This window comes from Lactuca saligna, chromosome 6 (assembly GCF_052625555.1).
Source record: "Lactuca saligna cultivar CGN05327 chromosome 6, ASM5262555v1, whole genome shotgun sequence".
NCBI lineage: Eukaryota > Viridiplantae > Streptophyta > Magnoliopsida > Asterales > Asteraceae > Lactuca > Lactuca saligna.
In genome coordinates, this window is record NC_136422.1 from 172,795,316 (window position 1) to 172,802,005 (window position 6,690).

Here is a 6,690-nt window from a genome sequence, read left to right on the forward strand (position 1 = left end):
AAAGGGCCATATTCTCGCTCAACTCAAGGAGATACCTTTTCACGGGAGAGATCATGAAGACGCCTACAAGCACTTGGATGAAGTAAATGATGTGGCGGATTACTTCAATGTACCCAATGTGCCCCGTGAGATCCAGCTACTACGCATGCTTCCTGTTACATTTAAAGGAGCTGCAAAGGATTGGTTGAAGTCACTCCCCCCGGATCGGTTACCACATGGGCCAAAATGAAAGAAGAGTTCATAGATCATTTATGCCCACCTTCCAAGATAGCCAAGCTAAAGAAAGCCATTGCCAACTTCGAGCAACAACCTGGAGAATCTCTTTATGAAGCTTGGGAAAGATACAAGAGCCTACTTAGAAATTGCCCCCACCATGATCTTAATAGCCAACAAGAGGTCTCCATCTTTTATGATGGAGTAAATGTCACCACAAGGCAACTACTCGATTCACAAGGCCCGCTCACCCGAAAGCCACCTCCAGAAATAAAGGAATTAATTGAAGAATTCTCCAAGCACTCTAGAGAATACCACAACCCGAGGAATGAAGTAAGTCGTGGAGCAGTAAACTCGGTGAACGATGGCATGGCGGCAGTAATAGCTAAACTCGATAGCCTAGACCGAAGAATGATGAAAATAGATCAAACGATCCATGCTATTAGAGTTGGATGCGAAAATTGTGGCGGCCCCCATCTTACCAAGGATTGTGATCGAGACGAGAATGGAAATAAAAAGGCTCAAGTATTCTATTCCAGTGGCGATAGATACGATGAAGACTGGAGGAAACCGAAAAAGGAATGGCTCCCATACGAAGAGTATAAAAAGGCTAAGGAGGAAAAATACAAATAGAGGGAGAGGGGATATTATCAAAAGGAAGAGCCGGTGACGGAAAAGAAGGCAAATTTAGAAAACATACTCACAAGGTTCATAACCGCGTCCGAGAAAAGACATAATGATCATGATGTAGCAATGCAAGAAACCAAAAACATGTTGAGGAATCAACAAGCTTCCATTCTCAACATTGAGAAACAACTAGGACAACTTGCACATCAAGTAAATGAAAGAAGACCGGGCCAACTTCCGAGCAACACCGAGCCCAATCCAAGAAATGAGAATGTAAGCGCAATAACCTCGACAAGTCCATGCGAAAAAGAGAAACCCATCAATTCTTCGAAACCTTATAAGCCTCCACTGCCATACCCAACCAAAGCCATGCCTGCAGAAAAAGTTGAAGCATACAGAACCTTCATGAATCATGTTAACGCTCTACAAGTTAATGTGCCATTCGTGGAAACAATACTTCAAACGCCTAAATACTTCAACTTGCTTAAGGGCCTTTTTGCTGCTAGGAAGGATTTGGCTGAAGTTGCAGAAGTCTTGATGAGTGAGCTACCTAAAAAGAAGGGTGATCCCGACAATATGGTGATTCCGTGCCAATTTGGTAATGAGATCTTCACACGAGCATTGGCTGACTTGGGGGCAAGCATCAATATGATGCCTTTGTCATTCTATAAGAAGATGAATCTACCAGAACCAAAACCGGTGCATATGAAGATCCATTTGGCGGACAAGACAATAATCCATCCAAAAGGCATTTGTGAAGATCTCCTTATAAAAGTTGACAAGTTTATATTTCCAGTAGACTTCGTGGTTGTTGATATGGAAGAAGACCCCGAAATTCCAATTATTTTGGGGAGATCCTTCTTAAACACCGCGTGTGCCTTAATTGATATAAGTGAGTCTACATTGACATTGAGAGTGGGTGATGACGCTGTGAAGTTTAAAGCTATTCCAGAAATCAAGCAAGAAGAGAAAAAGATTGAAGAAGTCTCAATGATCCAATTGGATGATGAGATATTAGAAAAAGAGCTTGCACATTTGATGAAAGAAGATCCAAGCAAGTTTGTGATGCACTCTGAAGAAGAAGGAGATGTTAACAAGGACTTGGAAGAATTGGAAAAGCTACTGGAAGAAGCCCGCTCAGAAGAAACCCAAGAATCGATGGAATTCGTACCGACTCGTCGAGTCACTTCAATGGACTCGACGAGTCCAATCGATTTGGGCAAACACTTGGCCGACCTGGATCTGCTTGTTACTAGTCCTTCACATACCTTAGATTTCAGCAATATACATGAGTTTTTAGAAGAACAAACAGCAGAAAAGGGAAAGGAAAGGAGAGTTCAATACGCCGATGTTGCATGTCTTGATACGGTCAAATTTAAGGAAGGGTTAAGCACGGGAAAGGATGCAGAAATAAAGGAAAGGAAGGAGGAAGCTGATCACCAATTCACCACTAAACCTAGAGCACGGATCATCATGGAATGTGAAGTTATTAAATTTAAAGAAAAGGAGGTTCAAGAGACGGTGAAAAAGAAGGGGTGAAGCAGAAAAAGAGGAAAAGGGAAGCCCAAGCAGTTGAAGATGAAGCAATGAAAAGAAAAAGAGATGAATTAAAAAGGGCTTACAAGAAAAAGATCCACGCTTACAAGACCAAGTACAAATCACAAAAAGTTAGGCGTGCGTTCCCGATGCTCGAAGATGACAAAACGTAGATGGGAAGGAGTCTAGCTCATGACTCCTCAAAAAGAAGCACTTGGCGGGAGGCAACCCGTTATATAGAGTTTGCTTTCTTTTACTTTTTAGTTTTCTTTTTATTTTCCCTTCGTTTTTATTCTCAATCTTCCAAATCATCGGGCATGTCTGCTTGAGAGTGTGCATAGCCTAAGTGTGGGGTGAAATGATTCATAATAAACAGAAATTTTTTGAAAATTATACAAATTTTTAAATGACTCGCCGAGTCTGACCACGACTCGAAGAGTCTACATGGATTTCAGAAAAGCATTTGACTTCGCGACCAGACTCGCCGAGTCTGACCACGACTCGACGAGTCGGTCTTATTTACAGAAAAAAATAATTTCAAAATTAATTTTACATTGGGTAAGTAGGGTTTTAACCCTAAAGAATCAGTTTCACATCTACACTCGTCGACAGGCTGCTATTTGCATTTTCTCTCTCAAGCATTCATCAAGTTCTTCAAGTTCTTCCTAAATTCTCAAGCACAATCCAAAAAGGTATCAAATTTCTTCCTATTTTCTGTTAAGAGCATGATTATAAGGCAATCCAAGGTAGAAATTGCATGAAAAACCCGTTTTTGAGAAGTTCTAAATTTCTAGGGTTTTGATTTCTCATGAATTAAGTTGTTTTGAATGCTTATTTTGGCCTTAATACATCAATACTAAGTGTTGAGACAAAACCCTTGAAAGAATTTACAGGTTTAATGGTCCAATTTTATGAGATCCGTCGACCGACTCGTGCAGGTTGCGCGACTCGCCGAGTCGGGCATGGACTCGACGAGTCCAGTCGAGTTACAGATGCAAGCCAGTTTTTAATTATATTCTGTGTTTTTTTGGGTTTTGTTTATTTGTTTTGCAGGAAATCATGTTCAGAAGGGGACAATCTTCAAGTGGTAGCCAAGGGGAGTTTCCGTGGTTAAACTTCCCACAAATTAAATCTGCTTCAACAATAAGGAAGTGGAAGAAGAAGCTCTCCGACATTAAGAAGAAGGAGGTGTATGTGCCGAATAGAATTGATTGGGAGTGGCTGCAAAGTGTTAGATATGAAGAAGAATTAGCTCCTTACCTTTTGAAGGAGTTCCAACATGAAGGCGAGACAATGATCTGCGATGGGTGGAGCCGGGTCTTCCGCATACAAGAGCCGGTCTATTTGGAGCTTTGCTTGGAGTTTTCCTCCACGGTATCTTTTACCGGGGGAGTGGATGTGTATCACCCGGCAAGCTTTACTTTTTGTCTTGGGGGCGAGTATCGTCAATGCTCGGTGGTGGGTCTTGCCTGCCGACTAGGGATCTATGATCAGCCCTTGGTGTCAACAAACATCTTTCGGGACTTTTTGGCAAACACTCATATGGTGTTCCCCGATGGAGTTACAAGCACGGGCTGGTGGAATACCATTGGAAATAAAGTTTACATCCCAAAGTCTGCACAAGAAGGGAGCATCCGATCCCCAACTCACCGCCTTATTTCCTCCACCATCAACCAAAGGAAAGACGATGACAAGGTCTCCAACCTTGACGTTTTCTACTTATGGAGCATAATTACACCCGGCGTCTTTTGCAACATCCCTTGGTGTATAGCTTCATAACTTCCGGAGGGTGCGGTCAAAGATCGTAAAACCTCCCATATCAATGGTGGAATGTTTGTCACCCGATTGGCTAATTCATTTGGGTTTATGAACCACGGTGCCTGGAACTTCATGACATTGATCCCGACACCTCCGTTCAATCCCATTCTTTTCCGAAGAGCACGGATAATTGAAGACTATGGTGGTGGCCATTATGCCATCCCAAATGATGACCCCGTTGTTGGTTCCGAAGCACCGGGAAGGAGGGTAAGATCAAGAAGAGAACGTGATGTGGAGGATGAGCCGCCAGTGATTCCGGTCGAGAATGAAGATGTACCAATGGATTGGTACAATGTAGAGATGAGGCGGATGCAGGATCAAATGGCGAGGGGGTTGAACTTTAGCAACCAATCCCACATACGACTTTTTGATCACTTCAATATCCCACATATTGATGGTGGGAATTACCCATTCATTCCATCTTGGGATGAGAGGATTGGTGCGCGACGAAGTGGAGCCGGGGGAAGTGGAGCCGCCAATGATGATGAGGAGGATGAAGATTGATTTTGATATTTTTGTGTTTTTAATCAAACAATTTTAATTTTTTTGTTTTGTTTTATTTTTATTTGGTGTGTATGCTTTGAGATTTTATTATGTTTAATGGTTGTTTGCTTTAGTTATTTTTCAGGATTGAATTATGATTGCTTGCTTAGGATGGTTTAGAGATATAAAGCATGGATGTTTTCGCGAGTGAGAGTGAGTCAAGGAAGCGGGATTTTAACGTCAAAGTGTCGAGTCCGGTCCTAGGGGTATTAACAATTGAGTCCGAACGTGAGGAAGAGTTAAAGAAGTTTTTAGAGGCTAAAACAGTTGCAAAATACCAAGATTTTTCGTTCAGTGGCCAACTCGTCGAGTACACTAAGCTGACTCGACGAGTCGCCTTGTATTTCCACAAAATCTGAGAAGGCGCGCTGGTACTCGATGAGTCCACCATCAGACTCGACGAGTCGTTCACTTTTTATGCCGAAATACTGCTGATTTGATGCTGATACTTGTACCACTTGCTTCCTTATTCTTCCATATCCATTCTTGAAGATTTTACACCGATTTTCGCATATTTGGAGCGACCCACACGAGACGAAACACCCAAGACATGGATGAGATGTTACCATGTCTAAAGTTGATTGAAGTTGGAGCTTTATTGAGAGTGATCAACCTATCCACTGCTATCCCAGGGGAGTTTGTTCCAATTCCCTCTTTATTTTTATGTTTTTATGCATCATATGCAATGAGGGCATTGCATCATATAAGTGTGGGGTAGGGGTTGGTTACATAATAGTTACATAATAGTCAATTTTTTTAAAAAAATCTGCATACCAAAAGTATTATTTAGGATTTAATTTAGAAAATTTTGGTAAAAAATTAGGATTCCATGTTAGAATTGTGTTGATAATTGCATGAAGACCCAAATGTTTAGTTGAGCCTATATACGTTCTAGTGCATTTGTGGCTTCCTTATTCTAGAGAAATCATGGGACAAAAACACGACCTCGCTTAGTTTGAAGGATGCAATATGTTTAGCAGCCTAAACCTGAAATGTATCCAGGAAAATTTTTATCATTAGCCAATAAAGGTTGAGATTGAGCGCCCCTGCTTAAGCATGTAGGGATTTGAGTGAAAAATTTGAGAAATACATGAAAAAAGAGAGAATTACAAGAAAAATTGTAAGAATTTTGGAGCAAATGAAGTGAAGATCTAAAGATCGAAAATTCCAAGAAATCCAAAAAGTTGAAGATGCCAAAAGTCAATAGAAGTTGGTGAATTCAAAGATATCAAAGATCAAATTATCAAGGAAGTGAAGAATTCAAAGAATTCCATAGTGGTATCGAAAAATTGTAATTTTCTAGAATATGTATGCTTGGGTTGCTCAATTAAAAATACCTTGAGGGTAAAGAGGTTTTCTGAGGATGGATTCGGAGGGTTGCATAAAATGAGCATAGTTCGGGGTGAGTGGGCGAATGTTTATGAGGATTGTGAGTATTTGGAGTATGGGGGGTTATTAGGAAAGTTTTAGACACAAATGCATGCGTTGCGGTCTTGGCATAATGGCTGGGTTAGATTGGAGTTGTTATACATAATTCTAATGTGTTAAAATTCAGTTTTGCTTGAGGGCAAGCAAACGACAAGTGTGGGGTATTTTGATATGTGCATATTTAGTGTGTATTAAGTATAGTTTTTATTCATATATTAGCTAAATTATTGCATATTATGGACAAAAGGTACTTAAAAGTGTTAAATTATGTTTTTCAGTCCAAAGATGAAGCTCGGAAGCGAGAGAAGCGGTTAGGAGCTCAAGAGTGGAATGAAGAAGGAAAACACCCAAAAAAAGGCTTCTACTCGTCGAGTCGAGCCTTGACTCGACGAGTCCGGTCGCGGAATCAGAAGGATAATGATTCGGAAGTCAAGATAGTTATCGCAATACAAAGAATGTGAGAGGGACTCGACGAGTCACCATATGACTCGACGAGTCGGAACGCATATTTAAAGATAACTCCAC

The 6,690-nt window shown here is 41.0% G+C and overlaps 1 non-coding gene across 1 annotated transcript; it reads right to left on the bottom strand.

Moving 5' to 3' along the window:
- Window positions 1–273: 273 nt before the first annotated feature.
- LOC145003692 (small nucleolar RNA R71) lies at window positions 274–380 on the bottom strand. The gene has a single exon (XR_013662139.1). It is a non-coding gene; the product is annotated as a small nucleolar RNA R71 (small nucleolar RNA).
- Window positions 381–6,690: the final 6,310 nt, after the last annotated feature.